A 21,735-nucleotide genomic window follows, 5' to 3' on the forward strand; every position below is an offset into this window, starting at 1 on the left:
CAATTTAGCTAGAGTCAAAATAAGAAGTAACCAACTAAAAATGCCACCAGTCCGTTGTAATTATCTACTGAAAAACGGAATAGAACTTGACACGTATTTGAAAAATCACTACATGAAAATTTGCGAAAAGTTTTCACTTTCAAACTACAAATGTGAAAAATATTATTTATGCATTTCGATGTTGATTTCAAAGTTCTTTTTGGCAAATTTTATTAAATCTTGTATCATCTGATTTTTTTTGGGCAAATTTTATTAAATGTCATATTACCAGATTATTTTAACTCCCTACATTAATGACTTTTTTAACTTTTTTATAGTTTTAAATAAATGAACGGTATAATATTTAAGATAATTATTGATTTTTTTTCATAGGCTCCAAAAAGTAGTGCGGAGCCAGAACTTTTAATAAAGGGTTCAAAATCAAAAAAATGTACACATGAAGTAGCGAAAGGGGGTTCACATCTACTTTATTTACCTAAAAAATTACTTTAATCATAGTTAAATTACACTGCAGAGAGTAATAAATATATCTATTAACCTTTGTGGTTCGGAATTAAAAAGTATACAATTATTTGAGTTATATTTTTTCAGTTTTTTTTAAAAAATATCAGTGTTTTTATTGATTCTTGAATATTAAAGTGATGATTTTATCCCTATGAGTTTCTGTCATTTTAAAATTTTCGTTCTTTTCTGAAAAATACTAATTTTTCATAAAAGAATTAGTTCTATTTGTAATAGGTTTAATCAAAGTGTCTTTTCTCATTTGTTTGTTACAGTTTTTAAGTTATTCTTTCATCTGTTTTGGAGATCAATAATGTTATGATATTATGTTAACACGCAAAATAATATTATCGATGCGTATAATAATAACTTAAAATATATGCATAGGTAGATATTGAACATTTGATCATTCTTCTTATTCAATTTGAAAATATTATGAATTAGAAGACGATGAAATAAGGTCATTATAAACTTTGCTAATGATCAGTTCAATGTTATAAACTTATTGAGGATATTAATTGTTGGTGTTCATAATATAATCCAGGTGTGATAGTGGGAAAAACGTGAAGATATTTTTTATTTCCGTAGGTGTAAATATTAATGACGAAATAGCTCCTTGTCACGTGATTTAATAATGGACTTAGGAATTGATCCAAAAATACAATTTATCTAGAGTCTAAATAAGAAGTAACCGACTGAAAATGACTCATGTCCGTTGTAATTATCTACTTAGAAACAAAATGGAATTTGACATGTGTATGAAAAATCACTACATGAAAATTTGTTAAAAAATTTCGCTTTCGCACAGCTGATGTGAAAAATATTATTTATGCATTTTGATATTGATTTCAACATTTTTTTTGGCAAAATATATTAAATGTTATATCATCTGATTGTGCTTGGGACAATTTTATTACATGTCATACTATCATATTACAATATTTGATTTATTATTAGAAACTATATTCTTTTTGTTTTGTTTTCTGTATGATTAATATTCTTTATTAGTTTTATATTTTATACTAATTAATTCCTAATTTAATTATAAAGTTATTTAATAATTATATTTTTCAACAATAAATCTCACTCACTTAATTTATTCAGTTTTTCAACTCATACCACAATTTTCTTCGTCTTTTGCGCCAAAGAACACCAAACTCATCACCACCATAACCCTACCTCCACAACGGTGTTCCCTCTTCTTTTTCTGACAAAATAGTAGCGACCCAAAACATCAATTCAATTATCAACAAACACTGAATGGGACCCCTTTTCCTTATCCCTTTTTATTTTTATTTTTTATTTATTTTGCAGGTGTTCTAGAAAGCTCGAAGCTTCTTTCACGATTCTGATAACCTTCCAATGAGTTCCGCACTTTCAGATCTGAACAACTAATAAACAACCACAATGATCAACACCACTAGATCGACTATCGTCTTTGTGATGCTTTTAGTTTATGGAGGGTACGGAGGATTTTCATTTTTATTGCTTTTTTACACTTTAATTTTCCTGAGTCAGGTGTTGCTCTTTTTTTTTGGTTATCTTTTATCATTTCAATTTTAGGAGTGAATAAATTTACTTTAGAGTAATTTAGAATGTATAATAGATTGACATGATAATTCAAGTGTGTAATAGAATTTTCTAGATAAATTCAAAGGAATCTATGCCTTATCTGAATTCAAGTTAGTATTAGAATTTTCTAGATAAATTCAAAGAGATTCTATGTCTTATCTCAATTCAATTAAAATAAAGCGTGAGGAGGGAAAACCTCGTAACTTGAGTTGTATGAGTGCAAATTTGCATGTGTGGTCTTAGATTTTGATACGTTCAGATATATTCATATACATGTATCTCTTGATATAAAGTTAGGTGTAATTTATACTAGATACATTTTATTCACTAATCCTAAATCATCTCTAGTAATAACAACAATTCAAATTTTTGAAAACTTGGACATTTTTGCCTTCGAAGCTCAGTTGTGGTTAATGAAACTGCTATGTAGAGTCTAATTGCATGCTCTTGAGTCTTCTAATTTTGTGGTGCTGACTCAAAAATCAGAAAAAAACTTGTGATTGTTCCTATTTCTTAAAATTACAGAAATTCTGACTGATTATTAATTTGTTGTCTAAAGATATTTTTTTTATGTAAAAACTGTTGAAAAAAATTATTTTAGATCTCAAAAGAAAAAATATGCATACTTGTGTCTAGGTTCATTTAATTATAACTTTTGATGAATATTTAATACGTTAATTATTCTAACATATTACTGATGATACTTAAATGTCCTAAATAGTCTTGTTTGACCTTTTTCCTTACCCCTGTCTATTTATAACACAAATACATTAATTATGAGCCATTTCTTTATTGCAATTCTAATTTAAATTGAAAATGTCACTTTATTTCCATTGATTTATTACATTGAAGGAAGATTTTTCTATCCAATATTTTGCACCCTATACATGTTTTTTTTGCTTGTATTTAGCAGTGAAAGATTGATAGACACACTTCAAGCTATGAGAATTTCCTAAAAATGTTCATATAAAATATTTTTCAGTAAGATTTTCAATAGTTTTAAGAATATTTCATATACTTTATTTCTTCTTAAAAATAATGCTAAACCGGTAAAATTGATAGGGTTGATATCAACATTGGCCAACAAACAAAGTAATAATCAAGAGATAATGGGCAATCTGATATGTACAAGGGAGACAAATGACAACTTCAAGCATACTCCATGTAAGTTTTCAACTGGGAGAATAATTGGACTTCTTTGTGTTCATGAAGAAGGTATGTGACAATACTATATATTTAAAGTTTTAATATTGTGTATGAAAAATTGAGCCAACAGATTTCTCAAATTTGGAGAAATAAATATTCTGCTAAGGAAAAACTTGACTAAGCAGATGATATATTTGTGTGGTCATTTCTAAAGTGAATCATGTGGGGTTGTGATTAATATGTAAAAGATTGGATGTTAGATTTGGATGGTACCAAGTATACTTGTGCATTACACCCATGTTGAAGAAAAATAATTTTAATATATTAGGGATTCTAGAATTACTAACGTTCTTAGAATGGAAAAATTCATTTTATTAAACTCACATATGGAAAATATTGATATTATCTAAGGTGGTATATATGATTTAATATTTGAGTCAATGATCCTTATGGAAATATGATTAAAAGTTGAAACCTCTTATTGAGTAGGATAAAATTTAACAAAATTATTAAAATAATTTATCAACAAATGAAAATTCTAAGTCAAAAAATAACTTAGAAACCCTTTAAAAATCAAACCCCCAAAGTCTAATCAACACATAAATACTGCAATCTTACGAGAAGAACAAAAATACACATAAATAAAGAGGGATAACATATATATTAACAATAAATTGTTATATATAGCAAGAAACAAAAATTATAACTCAGAATACCTTAAAGCTAACCGTTGATAGAAAATCTTAACACATAAAAAAAATAACTTACATTTAGTAAGAAATGAATTTTTTTAGTTGAGCAATAACATAGAAATACTTTTCAAGGTTAAACCCAAACCCTAATAAACACAATAATATTTTAAAATCTTACTAGAGAAGAACAAAATTATAAATAATCGAGTAGATATAATTAAAAAATGACATATTTTACATTATTTGGAGTAGCTGAGATAGATGATATTAATCTAATGAAAGAATGCTTTGTTAAATGCTTATTGTTTGATAGAATGCTTTAGATATCATTAACTTGTAACAATTTTATTGAGTGGCTAAGCAACCATATTTGGGTTGCTTTTGATGCATAAATTTGTGTTGAAATTGAACATGCTAAGAAGTTACATCTTTGTGTGTTTTGAGCATCCAAAATTTAGACTTAATTCTTTTGAACGTCTTGAAACATATAAACAATACTAGATGTGAAAATTATTATTGTGTCACATTTGTGAATATCTTCGTACATATACAAATGTTTTTTGTTGAAAAACAAGTGATGATGTTTTTGACATTTTAATTTATAAATTTGTATATTACATACAAAATTTTAGAAAACTTAATGAAATGTTATCTCTCTATTATAAAATACTTTGAAAGTGTAGAGGTGTTTTGTCAAGGTTGTATTACATAATAGTAAGAAAAGAAAAAAATATAATCTAAGTTTTTTAATTGTATGTTAATAAATGTTGTGATAGTCAATTGTGATGTGATTAAATGTAACGTTAGGGTAGGAAAACATATTAATGATTTTGTAAAGTTTATTATATTTCTCATGTTGTTGTTGAGATATTGCATCTTGATGCATTTTTTGGAAAGAAATAATTGTTGATACATGAGAGGTGCCACAAGTATAGTATCAAATAAATTTAATATTTTGTTGCACTAGAACTCTAGAAGGGTACAATGATGCAATGTGAATCTAAAAATTCGATAGTAATGATGAGTTATTATTGATGACGGTGCCATGACATAAAAGGCAACTAATTAGTGTTTAGTTTTCGTACAAGAGTTGATTAGTGATCAATAAGACAACTCTTAGTGTGTACTTCAAATGGAACAAAACTAACATTTTTAATCATAAAATTAGATATATGTGTTTAAGACATAATATAATAAAAGAACTGTTGTGAGATTCAATAATAACGACAAGCGCATGAGCTCTTAGCGCAAAACCACAATAACGATAAAGATTGAGCGGGAATAATGTGATAGAATAAGACACTTAACTTACAAAAGAATTATTGGTTCATAGAAGTTGTAAACTTCACTAATTTTTTTGTAAGTTTAAAATCTTATTTACCAATCAAAATAAAAGAAGATAATACAAATTATGTTCCATAGGGTATAGCATATGTAGGTAATAGGTGTACTTGTTGTTAATGGGCACTTAGTTGAGTGTTGTAGAGGAGTAGTTCTTACTAATACCAAAAAATACTTTCTGAACTTGAAAGTGAGGTTGAAATCTTGATGCAACAACTTTTAGGTTGTGCTTTCATAGAACATATTTGTGTTTGGTGGTATTGGAAAGTTGGTTTTGAGAACTATGCCCTCAATGCCTTTGGTATAAACAGCAAATGTAGTAAAACACGGACATGAGGTTCAAGCACGTCACGAGCTCAAACTTTATTGTAAAAGGGTTTTGTATTTAATTAAAGAAGGATAGAACGTGACTCGTTATCCATTGAGCTTTTGAGACAAAACAACAAAGTTATCAGTAATAAAAAAACAAGTTTCGAAGTTTTGACTATACTATCTCACAATCTAAAAGGATAAATAACCTAAAACCACACATCTTATTTTAGCAAAATTTTTAAAATTATCTATCACTTAAAAAATCAAAATTTCTTCTCGAATACATCACTCTCCTTTTTTTTTGATACATTAGATCCCTCTATAGTAGATCACTCAACTAATGTATGTATCTGAATATCTATTAATGTATCTGTATGTCATATCCCCTCTCTAATACATCCCTCCCCTCACAGATACACCCTCACCTATGTATCCAAAAGTTCATTGGTGTATCAGGAAGTCTAGTAATGTAATCAACATTCATAAATTATAAGAGATTTTTATAATTTAAAAAAGAATATGAAGTGACTACAAGGTTGAAATAAAGACTGCATACGCATAGGATTCCTCTAAGGATGGGGTGCTTGTTTTGGTGAAGGCAAGTTAAAAAAGGAAATTCGGCTAGACATTTTTCCTTGCTCCAAAACACAACGGTTATTTTGTTTTAAGTGATGTTTTTTTGTATGTAGAAGAAAATGAGATTGATACAGTCTCGCAAAAGATTAATCAAACTGAGGGTGTGTAGTTAGAGGTTCCGACCCCTGATCAAAGTTGGATCTCTTTCTAAATCAATAAATGTAGTTGTTCTTGGTTTCTCTTAAAATCTTTTACTATCTTCATATTGAATCCGAAACCTACTTATGTCATTAATCCTCAAAATCTCAATCAAGTTGGGTCACATGTAGAAGAAGTTCAATATGCTGAGTAAAAGCCCAACGACTCTTTGGAAGATGGGAGACATGTTGGTGATGAAAGACAGATTGTTGTGGAAACTGAATCTCATTTCAATGAGGATCAGAACCCAGCAAATACAGAATCCGCTAATTCTGTTCCCAAGAGGATTCTCCAAAGAAGTCATATGCATCAATCCTCACTTCAGAAAGAAGAAAGGGCCATCCAAATTCTAGGTACCCACAAATACTTCCAGAATGTCTCCTCCAAAGGCTGTAAAACAGCTAGTTGCTGCAGTAGCACAAACTTCAGCTCTTGAAGCATCAAATACTACAGCCCCTGGCGGAATTAATGAACCTGAAACAAATGATACGGAACATGACTGTATAATTTCTTTTGAAACTAGCCTGAAATATACTCATTACTTCCATTATGTGATGGACACATCTATATGTGACAAAAAAAATGAAATAGGCATGTTCTATTTAATTTTTGAGCAAATGAAGTAGCATAATAAGTAGATGTGGTTTGATCTAGATGTTGGGTCATTTGATTTACTAGCATTGTTATGCTTATTCTGCTTTAGACTTTCTTATTGTTTACCGTCCCAGTAAGAATATATAGTTATCTGATTTACTTCGATTTTAAATAAAATTTATGTAAATTAGACGACAATGTGCTCTAGCAGGGACAATCAGCATTGAAAAAGTCAGAAGCAGAATGAACATGACAATTGTAAGCAAATCAAATAATACAACATCTAGATCAAACTCAAAACACATCTACTTATTGTGCTCCTTTATTTGCTAAAAAAATTAAATACGAACATTCCTACGCCATTTTTTCTGACATATAGATGTGTCCATCACAAGATGGAATAATGAGTTTATTTCAGACACGCTTCAAGATATTATACCTTCATCTTCAGCATAATTAGCTTCAGGTACATCGATTCCACTAGGGGTAGTAGGATTTGATTCTTCATGAGCTGCAGTTTGTGCTACGGCAGCAACCGTCTGTTCTCTTTTACAGCCTTCGGAGGAACCATTCTGGAAGTATTGGTGGGTGCATAGCTTTTGGTTGTCCCTTTCTTTGTTTGTGAACTGACAATTGATACATATGACTTCTTTGGAGCATCCTCCTGGGCAATAGAATTAGTTGATTAGTTGTTCTCTTTATATGTCTGAATTTGGTATACTACTTTAAGTTTTTCTAAGTTTATCTTTCGAGTTAGAATTTCTATTTCTTGTTAAATCTGAAAATTGTGTTAACGAGATTAGAGGATGGCAAGCTTGTGCAAGTACAAACCTTATGGAAACTGAGTTAGAAAAAAAATATAATTATAATTTAATAGATTTAAATAATTGATCTAAATTGAGTTTGCTATAGTTCTATAATTTTGAACTCAGACAAACGGATTGATGAGTGCTCTATGTTTCATAAATAACTTATTTTCTAAGTGTTTTTTAATGTAGTAAAAGATTATTTGAAGATGAAAAATATGAACTTATTATTATAACTTAATGGCCTAAACTATTTTTAAATACCCCTTACTTTTTGTATATATTGTTAGGAAATTCTTCTATCACAAATTCAAAGCAAGTATTTAACTATGTAACTTATAATGGGGCTATGTATAATAAGTTTGTTTAAAATTAATTTGCAAAAGTTCGGGCAAGTAAACTAAGTAATTAATTAAATTTTCAATTCATTTAAAACATTACGTGTTCATCGACGTGTGAGAGACGAGATGAGTAACCGACGAGTGAATATCGGCAATGTATGTAATTTGTCTAAAAATTAAAAAAACGTCACTGTCTAATTATCCCTTTATAAGTGTTTTTGTTCCTGATCTCTTGTAAGATTTTTAACATTTATGTGTTAATTATATTTTGGAGTTTTAACTTTTATAAGGGGTTTAAAGTTATTTTTCCGAAAGAAACGATCGTTCGCATTAATAAGAATGATGTTAATGTCACCACTATTTTAGAAAAGTCAACAAAGTAGAGGACTATTTGACAAAATGGGTAACAATGATTAACATATTGACCATCTACAATAATTTTAATGAAGTGTTATATGGTATATTGTAAATATTACATAAATCTTACAGTGTTAAGAGCTAATTACATCACATCTCTATTGATTCTTAAATTACAAAAATTTCTTAAATTTATAGGATTTCAAATACATCAGGAAACCTGCGGATACATAGTTCACTGATTGTGAATATACATTACGTAATGAAAGTGATGTATCTGAGAGGGGAGGGATACATCCGAGAGGGGATAAAGATATTGAGATGAAATGACTGTATTGTTCTTAAACGGTAGAAAATTTTAGAAATTATAGTAAAATAAAATGTGTGTTTAGATAAAGTTTTCCACATATTAATGACTCATTCTTCCTGGACAAAGCTTAGATGCCCAGTTTTAGGATATATATATATTATTGAATTACCGAATTAAAAATGAAAACTTAGTATTTGATGAAATTTAATTTAACCTCGAAAAGCTGAATTCTTACTATCTTTTTAAAAATAAATTTAACACATTATTTTTAAAATTTGGCAAGCAAAACTAATTAAAAAATCCTTAAACACCATTAACACAAAATCATTGTGGCCAGTTTATGAGAATTAATTAAAAGATTATTTTTGTCTTTATTGAGTGAATTTTTGAGAATTTTTTAGAATTTAAAAATAAATGAGTTGCTTGAAACTTATGAGAATTGTTGGGACAATTCATATATATCCTTCATTTAATGAGGTTCTTAACTATTTAACATTTTATAGGAGAATAGTTTGTAAATGATATAAAGAAAAATAGTGGAAAATAACATTTCAATTAGTTATGTACTACAATATTTTTCTTAAAAAATATGTTATATCCCAATAATTTACTTAACATGGATAGAGGGAGTATGAAGTTGAAACTTCATACTTACATATTTTTACCTTATTAACTAATTATTATCTTTGTAGTTTGAGATGATTACATGTTGTCTCACTAATTAATAGTTACATATCATATTTAAAATTAGATACACTAGATATATGTATTTTTTCTATCAAATGCATTACATGTAAGAAAACAGGCAAGTGAGAGAATCAGAGACATAGAAATATACTTGGATATTTACAACTAATTTCAAACCTCATTTGACCGAAATACATGTATATTGGGACCAAATTTTTGCAGGAGTGATAACTTTGTTTTAAAAACCAACGAGAAGGCACATAATTATATTCTTATCTAGTGAGAGGGATGTTGTTTATGTAATTAAGGTTAATAATGCCAAAACTAAAAATAATCAGATAATATAACATTCAATAAATTTTCCCAATTAAATAAAGCAGAAAATTACATTTAATTAACCTTTCCTATTTTATAAGTGGTAAAAAAGGGGTTATAAAAATAAATTTACGACTAAAAAGAACAAATAAAAAAGTAACCAAAAAAAGGAAGAAAACTAAAAACTAATAAATATCGGTCATGCTATTCGTACGAGAGTCTTTCACATGTTTTCTCATCCTAGTGGGATATTTTTTTCATTTCACTTAACCCATGAAATGGAATACCCCTTCACATTTTTTCTGCCTTTGTATCCTTGAAGTTTTCCTTTATAATCTCCCAAAATGGTCTAATGGTTTCTCCGCCCTGAAACTTTTATTGAGTTTCTCTCTATCCATCTTATAATTTTTTTAGTTTGAAATTCAATAACTCTTTCATTTTTTAGATTTTGCTAACATGGACAAAACTGAAGAAAATAGAGAAAAGTCAAGGAATGTGAAATTGAATTTAGGGCGTTCATTTAATGATAATTTGGGTGTTAACTCTGAAAAAATTGAAGATATTGGACCGTTCATCGTTAATAACGAATGGAAATTCTTCTTTGTTGTTTTCAGGTGGATTACAAGGAAGTGGTGCTTCAAGTTTGACTGAACTTGAAACCCAACAACCACCTAATCGATGCATAAAATTTTTTCTTCCTTTTAAATATTTCGTTGAAATACTCTTTATTTAGTGAAATAAAAAGAATTGTGTAAATTCACGAAAAATGGTATCAATTTGATTTTTCAAGTTCCGCGAAACTACTAATGAGAAATAATGAATGTTATCAGGGAAAAGTGCTAAAGAAGTTGGAGAGAAGCTGAGAATATTCTTATACAAGATGCCTTCTGTTTTTTATGATGGACCAAATGGAAAGAAGACAAAAGGATACTTGTTATACTCGTTTACGAAGAGTGAAAGATTTGAAGATAGTTTGTGCTTGTCATGCTAGTTTTCTGACCCCAACTGAATTTGTCAAACATGGTGGTGGAGGTGAAGTTCACGTTTAAAACCCTTTAAAGCATTTAAACATAACTCTTGACTACTGAAGAGTGGACTAATGCTTTAATATGGTACTTATGTGATCTTTTCTTTTGTTTTGTTTTTTTGTACTGAAAAAGTTCAATGGTTATTGCCCCAAAAGGCATTAGCTTTGATATCATTGTTGTTTTATCTTTTGTCTAATTTCCTAAAAAGGTATATAGCTTTGATATCGTTATTATGTGATCTTTCATTTTATTGCCTAAAAAGGCATTAGCTTTGATATCGTTGTTATTTGATCTTTCGTTTTATTGTTAGTCCCTTCCATCAAAGATTTATTAAGGTTATGTTTTGGTCATTCTGCTTGTTTTTTAGGCTATGCGGTGCTTAGTTGAGCTTTAATTGGAAGCAACTAACAGCTATTAAAGGGTTTCTAAGTTATTTTTCAACTAGAGATTTTCATTTTTTGCTACATTTTGAAAATAGGTATTGAAACACCGCATATTAGTTGTTTTGTTTATGTGCTAGGATTTGGTATCTACTGCTTTAAGCTTTTCTAGTTTTATTTTTCGAGTTAGAATTTCTATTTCTTATTAAATCTGATAATTATGTGTTAACCAGAGGATGGTAAGTATGTGCAAGTCGGACCTTATGGAAAATGAGTTATTAAAAAAACAATTATAATTAAAAATTTATATAATTGACTCAAATGGAATTTGTCATCGTTTTGTAATTTCGAGTACATGACAACGGATTGATGAGTTCTCTATCTTTCATTAATAAAATGAAGGATTAAAATTTTTTTGTTGCATTTTCTCCTATTTTTTGCGTGATTTTGGACATAGTAAAAGAGTTTTTAAAAAAAATATGAACTTATTATCATAACTTGATGGTCTAAACTATTTATAGTTATCCCTGATTTTCTGCGTATTTTGTTAGGAAATTCTTCTATCATAAATTCAAAGCAAGAGTTTCACTATGTAACTAATATGGTTATGCATAATAAGTTTTTTTAAAAAACAGATAATTTGCTCAATTTTTGGCCTGTAAACTAATTCATTAAATTCCATATCAATTTTCCAAAATATTTTACTTGTTTATCGACATGTGAGAGAAGAGATGAGTAACGTCTGAAGTGAATATTACAAACCTATATCATCTATCTCGCCTCATCTAAATATTATAAAAATATCATTAATAATACTTTCAAAAATTCTCATAGACAAAGTGAATACTGATTTAATCAGATATCTCAATTTTAAACTTATGCAATCTCCAAGTACATGATCTCAAAGCCAAGTCTGAAGTATAGCTTGAATCACTGAAAAAATACAACATTAAAAGCTAAAATTTGATTTTTCTTTATGTGTGTTAAGGTTTATTGTTAACTGCTTTAGAATTTTCTAAGTTAATCTATCGATTATATAGTAATACATATATTATTAGCTACGTTTTATTGGGTTGCTATTTTTGATGGACGAATATACGGATGACTTTTCTAGGTTTTTGAGCCTCAATGTAATTTAGGGTTTACGGGTAAATTTACATGTGCGGTTTAGGTTTTAGGGATGAATTGACTGGCATATTTGATCCTCTTCTTTAATTGTGATGTGAATTTCATAATTTCTTGATACTTTATTCAAAAAATAAATGTAATTATGAATGTGTGTGGCAATTTTATGGAGTTTTAGGCCTCCATGGCAAAAATAGTTTCTCAACAGCCTCAAGACGTGAAAGAGAGACCATAAAAACGTAGTTATGCATCTATTTCTAATCCATCAACTTGCATTCAAAAATCTGATGGAAAACTTCCAATAAAATTAGAACCTGTGACATATGTTCATAGGGAACCAACAATGAGTTTCAGCTTTTTCCGATTTGGAATTGTATATCCAAGAAGAGAACTTGCAATATGCTCTTGTTCCTAAGTTCTCTAATGAGAGACCTGATATGATTGATCTCAAAAAGGTTTGTACACAACACTTCGAAATCAAATAAAATTGCAATTTGGGACTACTGGATCATCGTCGTGTTTTGGTGAGATTAACGAACCGGGAAAACTCTGTGGTTGTGTATATTAGGGTAGTATCATTCATCACATTAAAAGAAAAAGGTGTGAGTAATGAATAACAATGTCGAACTCAACATTGGACACCATGGTTTAATCCAAAAGAGGAGACACCAATTGCTTTGCTCGTCAAGCCCTGTTTTCACTAGCATCAGCCGCTGGTACACCCCTACAAGTTGATAAGGCAAAAACTAGTAAGTCAAGGCCTAGTGCAGCTACGGTAAAGGTGGAGGTTAATCTATTATCATCTGTTCCAGATAGAGTTAGAATGGTTTTTACAGATGAGAAGACAGGTGTCGTTGAGGAGGTGTTGCAAAAAATTGTCTATGAAAAATTGCACACGTATTGCACAACATGTAAAAATCAAGGTCACAAGGACGAAAAATGTAGACTGACTATGGAGATTGAAGGTGCACTGATCGATGGACCAAAAATTAATGGAGAAAAGTTTGAAGGAGATTTGCGATCAATTTTGGATGAGAAAAAGAGAGTTTTTTCTCTTCAATAAACTGGAAAAGAGGAAACCTTACCAAATTCGTCTAACATAAATTTTGGAAAATACATTGTGGATAAACTTAACAAGGAAAAGCACGCTACAACAACAAGTCAAGAAAGAGTTAATGCACCAGGTCTTGTGCTTCTTACAGCAACATCTGGAAATAAAAAAGATACAGAAGCTATATGTGTTACTTGGAACGCTGACTAGTAAGATAAACGAGCAACTTGGTGCGGCTGCAATGTGTTCTTCCACTCCTATACATATTGAAGTTGAGGCAAAAAATAATGCAAATAATAACTCTAGGGAGTTTATCGTTACATCAAAAGTTTCTACAAGGCAGTTATCGTCTAGATTTGTGAAGGATGGAGAGTTGGGTTCGCGTAAGGCAGTTGAGGTTATTAAATCACGGAAAGAAGAAGCTAAACAAGGCACCATTATCACAGAACAACCCAGTAATAATTGACTTTCATCTCAAATAAAGATTGTTTCCTTTAAGTCCTCAAATAATCACATGTTCCACCAAAACAATTTTACACAAGTTGATCTTGATAGAAGTAATAGTGTCGTTGAATGTACTTAGTTTGATGTGTTGCAAGATGAGAATTTTGAACAATACAAAGTCTACACAGTACGGATGAATTATCTGCTGAATCAGGGAATACTTAAGACTTGAAAAACCGATTGAGCAAACGGGGAAGTTCAAAGAACATTGCCATGATGATCATACTGGTCAAGAAGCTCTTGTGACACATGAAAAACAGTCCATTGTAACTGAGGATATAGGTCGAAAAGAAATCAATCCAAATACACCTGCCATGTTTATTTCGAATCAAGAGATAGCTACAACCGATTTGAGTGAAGCTAAGGCAAAACAAGGGGAAACGAGTGCTTCGAGATGGGAAGATATAGTTGAGGTAGAGAATCATACTCCATCTAGTTGGAGTAAGTAAATCCCTCAAGCACTCAAATTAGTGCTTACAAGTAAGACAAATTAGTCTTTGGCAGTATTAGATACTTTATCCAATTTGAGTGCTACAAAAGTAATCTTAGATAATAAGGATTTCCTTCCTAACTTGGGCTGTGACATATCTGATGGGGATGATGAAGATGATATGTTGGATATATTCTTTGATAAGGTGGCTAAGGATGGGAATCTTTCACCTAGAAAATGAAGAAGTGGAAGAAGCAAATGCAAAAAAGAAGACATATAGAAGACAACATAGTTGGGATGGTAAGGTGAGTGAGGAATTTGTTCCAAGGCACCTACCGTGCGACTGGCAAAGCAAAATCATATGACAGTGACAACAACTTTATCAAGATCCAACAAGTCCAACAAGAAGTTAAGAACTATCAATCATTTTTTGAAAAGTTTGAAGAAGAAGATAAAAAGAAAATACTTTAGATTACTTCTAACGGGCAAACAACTTTTTTTAGTTCATACATATATCAACTGAAGTTTGAGTTGGATAACTCATCTTTATTCCTAGCTTTTATATTCTTGCATTACTCTAGCATCCTCATTTGTAATATCACCATAGTGAGAATTATAAACTTGGTGATGATCATAGAATATCTAGTGTTCTCTAATTCTTATTTACTCCATGCTTGTTAATTAGTACAAACTTGTTATCTCATTAGCAATAGTAAGGTAAGGCCTAGCCCCACTTATTTAGAATTATCCCTATTGATATTTTTTTATTTTCAATAAAAGGTCGCTAGACGCTCTCACTAGTGGTAAAATTGTTTAAACAAAAAAAGGCAATTTTAAAATGCAAACAAAAATCCTGTCATGAATCACTTTCTGATAATTTTGTATTTTGAGTATCCTAAATTTATTTATGATGAAACCTGCCTTTAATGTCAAGAGGTATTTAAAAACGGAATAATTCATATTCAGGGTCGAAGGAAAATTGATTATCCAAATCAATAACTTGGTTATTGGGTCAATGGTTCGAGTTAATGGGTTAACAGTTCGAGTTTCAGTTTACTATTAAATTTTTATGGGCTTATCGATTCGGGTCTCGGTTTGATCATATTTCTTATTGGGTGCCTAATAACCCGATACGAAATTCTATTAATTGAATTTATATCACTTAAGGTCTTAGGCACTCTTAGCCTTTAGGGTTTACATTTAGACTCTTTATAGTGACTTCATAGTTGACACTCAAATTTCACAATCATATTCCATATAAAGTTAATTACGTAAAATTATATTTAAACTAATAACACAACACAATACAACAGGCTACAACCATTCAAACAGTGTATTACTGTTGGTTGACCACCATTAGTTTGAGGGGATGCTAATCACCATCAATCACAATCTCTACCTACCATAATTCTCTTAAAATAACTGAAAATATGGTATAGTGCTACACGAAATTAGATATGGGAAAGAAATCACCAAAAATGTCGCATGGTGCTATAAAAATCTATTATGAGAGACTATCACCAGAAAGATACGTAGTTACCCAACTTTGCTTATATAATTGTTGGACAGACGTCTAACATCTCGGAACTAGAATTAACTAAAGAGCCAAGAATAATTATTTTTGAAAACAAGGAAATCTGGAAAATTTCTAGCGAGTTTTGGTCATTTTCCAACGGCCATAACTTCCAACTCCGATGTCATATGAGGGAGAAATGTCTTTCAGAAGTTGGACTATTGGACTAAGGAAAGTCCAATCCAAATTTTAGTAAAGGCAGAGTTGTCTTTTCAGCCTAGTATTTCCTAATTTTTTTAAGGTTATATTAGGAGTGAAAACAATTCCCAAATAAGTTTTTCAATATTTAAGAACGCTTAGAGTTTGGGAGAAAATGAGAAAAGAAGATGAAGACCAAGAATCGTCCATGAACACCAAGATCCTTGCGTGGATTTCATCGGGGGTGATCTCTATCAAGGTATGTGAGATCATTCGGTGTTGGTTCCTTTCACCCAACCTACAAATTGATTCAATACAACAATTTAGAGTTATTTGAATGAAAATCTTTAAGTTCTTGATGAGAAGTTGTGAAATTCTTGTTGATTGAATTGTAGAATCTCGAGTAGTTTTGATTCATGTTTCTGTACTGCTTTCGGGTCTATACTATTGGGTAATGAGTTAATTAGGGATCCTAAGTGTTTGGGGAGGGATTCATGGGAGTTTGTGAGGTTTACATATGAAAAACCAAGAATAAAAGTCAGAGGTCCCGTCAGACACCCCTTGGGACACCGCGCGTGCCAGAGCGCCTCAAGGAAGGCTCTGTCTTACAGGCCCTGGCACAGCGCGCCAGCCATAGAGCCCCCTGACCAGGGTCTGTCCAATAGGCCCTGGCTCTCTACACCTCTCAAAGCGCCAATAACCCCTGGAGACCCCGTTCTTTCCCTATCTTTTCGTACTAGTTCCTAAGTGATGTACCCTTCATTCCTAGTTGATTCCAACATTCTAGATTGCATGTAAACATCATGAAATCATCCATAAACATGAGATCATGATCCTTGAATCCATAATCCAAATTCAAGGGAAGTTAGAACCAAAGTCAAGAAAGTAAGAAGTTAAGTATAAAGTTATAAAGTAAGTAAGAGTAAAGTTTTCAAAGTTCTTAGAGTCTTACTTAAACATTTTTAATTTATTTTAAGGCTCAAGTTAGATTAAATGAAAAGAGTAAAGGTTGAGTTCATTTCTCAAAAAGGCATAAAAAGGTATAAGGGAACTAAGTATTCCCTAAGAGTTAAATTTTCAAGTTAAGTAAGAGCAAGAGTTGAGTTCATTCCTCTAAAGTTATAAAGGGGACTAAGTATTCCCTAAAGGCTGATAAATTTTTTTACATTTAAGTTAAAAGGAAACTAAGAAGTTTCAAAAGAGTTTTAAACTAAAGAGGGGACCATTGTTTCCAAAAGGAGTTTTTCAAGCTAAAGGGTTCAGTAAATTATCTCAATCAAAAGGAAGGAAGTTTTATTAATACTATGAGCTAAATTACATTTTTAGAGTAGTATTGAGCATTGATGTGGGAACGAGAGTTCAGATAAATCAAGACCCCATGTAAACCATGTATCCATCATGGGTATTAATGTGTTATACTTTTTAGATGATCACGTAAGGTTAGCTAGTAGATCCACTAGGTAGAGGATGTTTTATGCAAAGACAAAGTATAGAATAGTTCTGGCAGTGTGGGAAAGACACTGTATCACCACTTAGGTTTATAGTGGTGGTTGTCGGTTAGAGAAATTCCCGCCGAAACTATATTACTTTCATATATAAGTAAAGCTGAGTTTGTTATTGTAATATCTTTAATGAACTAAGAAATACACTATTTTATCAATTTTAAATAAATGTACATTGCATATGTCATTACTGTTTTATATTGAGTTGTTACCTTATGAGTAAAGTAGAGCCAAGGTAAATTCATGCTTACTCCATTTCAAGCTTTATAGTTGTGTTTAGCACTCCAACTCGCATACTCGTACATTCAATGTACTAATGTCAGTTGACCTGCATCATTTTATAATGCAGAAGCAGGTAATCCGGACAGCATGCAACGCTTCATTGATCCAGATTGAGTTCCAGAGTTAGTGATGAGTCTCTTTGGATTCTAAAGGACATCTTTTTCATTGCTTTACTAGTTTAGCTTTAGGAAATTCTGAGGTCTATCCCAACATCCCTCTTCAGTCAGTTCAGAGGCTTTGAAGACTGTGAGTAGTTCAGTTTGGTGTTATTTTACTATCTAAGACTTAAGTGCCATTTTGGCCAGATTATTTAAGTAAAGAAAAATTTATTTATGTATTTATTTATTTTTATTATTATTATTATTATTATGATTATTATTATTATTATTATTATTATTATTATTATTATTATTATCGTAAGTGAAAAGATCTAAGGGGATTTTTCTAAAGGGAAATAACTTAAGTGTTGATAAAGACCAATATCCAATAAAAGCTAAGTAATTTTCTATAAAATAAATATTCATATTTTTGAACATAAAGAGAAATGACTATCTTGGAAATTTAATTATATTAAACCATAGGATAAATAAAGTAACTCAAAACAATACAATATAAGTAAAAAGGAAGAGAGTATCTAATTTGAGCCATAATTTCAAATCTTCATAACCTGTCCTGAGTCATGCGATTTGTACGAGAGTCTTTCACATGTTTTCTCATCCTAGTGGGATATTTTTTTCAATTCACTTAACCCACGAAAATGGAATACCCAGTCACATTTTTTCTGCCTTTGCATCTTGGAATTTTTCCTTTATAATCTCCCAAAATGGTCTAATGCTTTCTCCGCCCTAAAATTTTGATTGAGTTTCTCTTTATTAATTTTATAATTTTTTTAGTTTAACATTCAATAACCCTCTCATTTTTTAGATTTTGCTAACATGGAAAAAATTGAAGAAAACAGAAAAATTTTTAAGGAATGTGAAATCGAATTTAGGGCGTTCATTGAATGGTAATTTGGGTGTTAACTCTGAAAAAATTGAAGATATTGAACCGTTCATCGTTAATAACTAATCGAAATTCTTCTTTGTTGTCTTCAGGTGGATTACAAGGAAGTGTTACTTCAAGTTTGACTGAGCTTCAAACCCCACAACCACCTAATCGATGCATAAAAATTTTTCTTCCTTTTAATTATTTCGTTGAAACACTCTTTATTGACTCAAATTAAAAGAATTGTGTAAATTCACGAATAATTGTATCAATTAGCTTTTTCAAGTTTCTCGAAACTACTAATGAGAAATAATGAATGTTGTCAGGAAAAGTACTAAAGAAGTTGGACAGAATCTGAGAATATTCTTATACAAGATTCCTTCTTTTTTTCTATGACGGACCAAATGGAAAGAAGACAAAAGTATAGTTGTTATACTCGTTTACGAAGAGAGAAAGATTTGAAGATAGATTGTGCTTGTCATGCTAGTTTTCTGACCCCAGCTGAATTAGTCAAACATGGTGGTGGAGGTGACGTTGACGTTGAAAACCCTTTAAAGCATATAAACATAATTCTTGACTACTGAAGAGTGGACTAATGCTTTAATATGGTTCTTATGTGATCTTTCCTTTTGTTTTTTTTTTGTACTGAAAAAGTTCAATGACTATTGCCCAAAAAGGCATTAGCTTTGTGATACGCTCAAACTTACTTCTCAAATAAGAAGTAAAGCGGTCGTGTCAAGTAAATAACCCAACTAGTGAGGTTGGGATCGTTCCCACGAGGAAAATAGTCTAGACTTAACTTCAACTTGTTATTACTATTGTTCGGTTGATGACTTCCTTAGAAAGTAAAAGCATAAAAAGGGGGTTTTGTATTTCCTAATGAGCAAAAATAACTAATGAACTTGAAAGAGACACTTAACAGCTTTTTATGTTGAGTTTTAATCAAGTAATCAAAGTAACTAGGGTTTACGTGTTCCCCACAGGTTCATAACTTGATAATCCTAACTATAACAATTCTTTCCTAGTATCTTGCATGTAAAGTGATAAGTTATGTATCTCTAAATCCTTGGTCCGGCATCTAGAAAATCTCACTCCGCACCTTGGTCCGGCTATGTGTGTTGTTTTCCTAACTCTTATCCTTACTTCATATTAAGCATCGTATTCGATATTTGACTAAGTTATTACCTCGTACCAATCAATACTAGCCTATTAGATAGTATACACTAAATCTATGTTAATAATTCTTTTCCTATTATCTACCTCCTTGGTCCGGCAAGTAGCATTAAGGCGAGTTCTAACGTTGATCATCCGTTAAAAAGACTTCTAAGCGAAAGAATTATTAATACATGCAAGACACGATTCTAGAATTGTTATTTTAGCTAGGGTTTATCTCATTATTTGCCTATGGTTCCCGCAACCCTAGTTATGGAGTTTAGTTCCTCATAGCCATAAACACAATATTCAAATATGGTAAACAAGAATTCATGTACTTACTTCAATGAGAAAGAATAAAGTCCGAAAATTTGCTTGATTAATCACCAAAAATCACTTGTAAGAATCTGTAACAATCAAACACTCAAAACACAAAGTCTCACAATATAATATTTAATATCACAGAGTCTAACCTCAAAAACGAGGTTTTTCGAACTATTTATAAAAAAAATATAAACCTAATTAAACAAGGATTCTAATTACTGGAAATCTGCCAAAACGCGGCTGGGTCGACGGACCACGTGACGGACCGTCGTAGTCATTACGGACCGTCGTGGACTCCGTCGTCCCATACTTGGTGCAATTCTTCTGCTGCTTTCTTCATTCCCCTCGACGGCAAGTGTGACGGACCGTCATAAGCACAACGGTCCGTCGAGGGTCTCGTTTCAAAATACTTCAACTCTTGGAATCTGGGTACTGGGATCACTTCTCTGATCTTCACAACGAACCTGCAGGACGGACCGTCACAGCAATGACGGACCGTCATAATCTTCGTACCCCCACACTTGTCAGACTTCCCCATCTTCCTTCAGCAGCTTCTCTACGCTGCCACCTATGGACCGTCACAAGCACGACGGACCGTCATAAGCTCCGTAGGTGGTCTCTTCTGCAATTTTCGCTCAAAATCTCCGCGTTCAACTTTGGACAGATTTCCTGCAAAACAAAGAGAAAATTATATTAAACTTAGCACAAACAAGTCTTTCGGACAGACTAAACTTAAGGAAAAAGTATTAATTATACCGTGAAACCACGGTATATCAACACCCTCAACTTAAATTCGTTGTTTGTCCTCAAGCGACGCACTATGACTCACTACACAATCTTTGTACAATAGTATTCATATTTTTATCCCTTGCAATCATTTGGCTATCAATCCCGATTACTCTCATCAAATCTATGCATGCTATCACTATTAGGCTTGAATTTTGTGGGATTCAAACATGACACAGACTCACCACGCACTAACACCTATCCTCTTCAATTTTTCACCGAGAGGCTAACAATTCCAGTATAGCAACTAGTGTCCTCACTTTAGAACAAAATCCTCATTTTTCACACAATGATTTCAGTTTGAGTATAATGATTACATTTCAACACTCGCTCTCAGAACAAAGTCACACTCATTCATACCTATTGCCATAAGCTTGCCCTTATTTTCACTGCCTTATGTTCGCTATACAACCCTTAGATCACGATAGGACTTTTTTAGCTTGTAACGTAGGCTCAGAGTCAGGTAGGGTATATTTAGGTATACTTTAGTGACTTTTTGCCCTCCTTGACATATCAGCTAAACCTTCCACTTTCTATCACTTTATCTCGCCCAGTTTCTCCTATTCTTTCACCTTGTTGTTTCCCTTCTTTCTTCATTTGTGTAAGTAACTCTTTTCTTTTCTTGTTTGTATTTCTTGAATATTTCTCTTTTTCTTTCCTTTTCTTTCAACGAGTTCTTGAGTCACTTTACTTTTGTTATTTCTCTCTCTTTGTTCTTTCAATCCCAC

The sequence above is a fragment of the Solanum lycopersicum genome, chromosome 1 (assembly GCF_036512215.1).
Source record: "Solanum lycopersicum chromosome 1, SLM_r2.1".
Lineage (NCBI taxonomy): Eukaryota > Viridiplantae > Streptophyta > Magnoliopsida > Solanales > Solanaceae > Solanum > Solanum lycopersicum.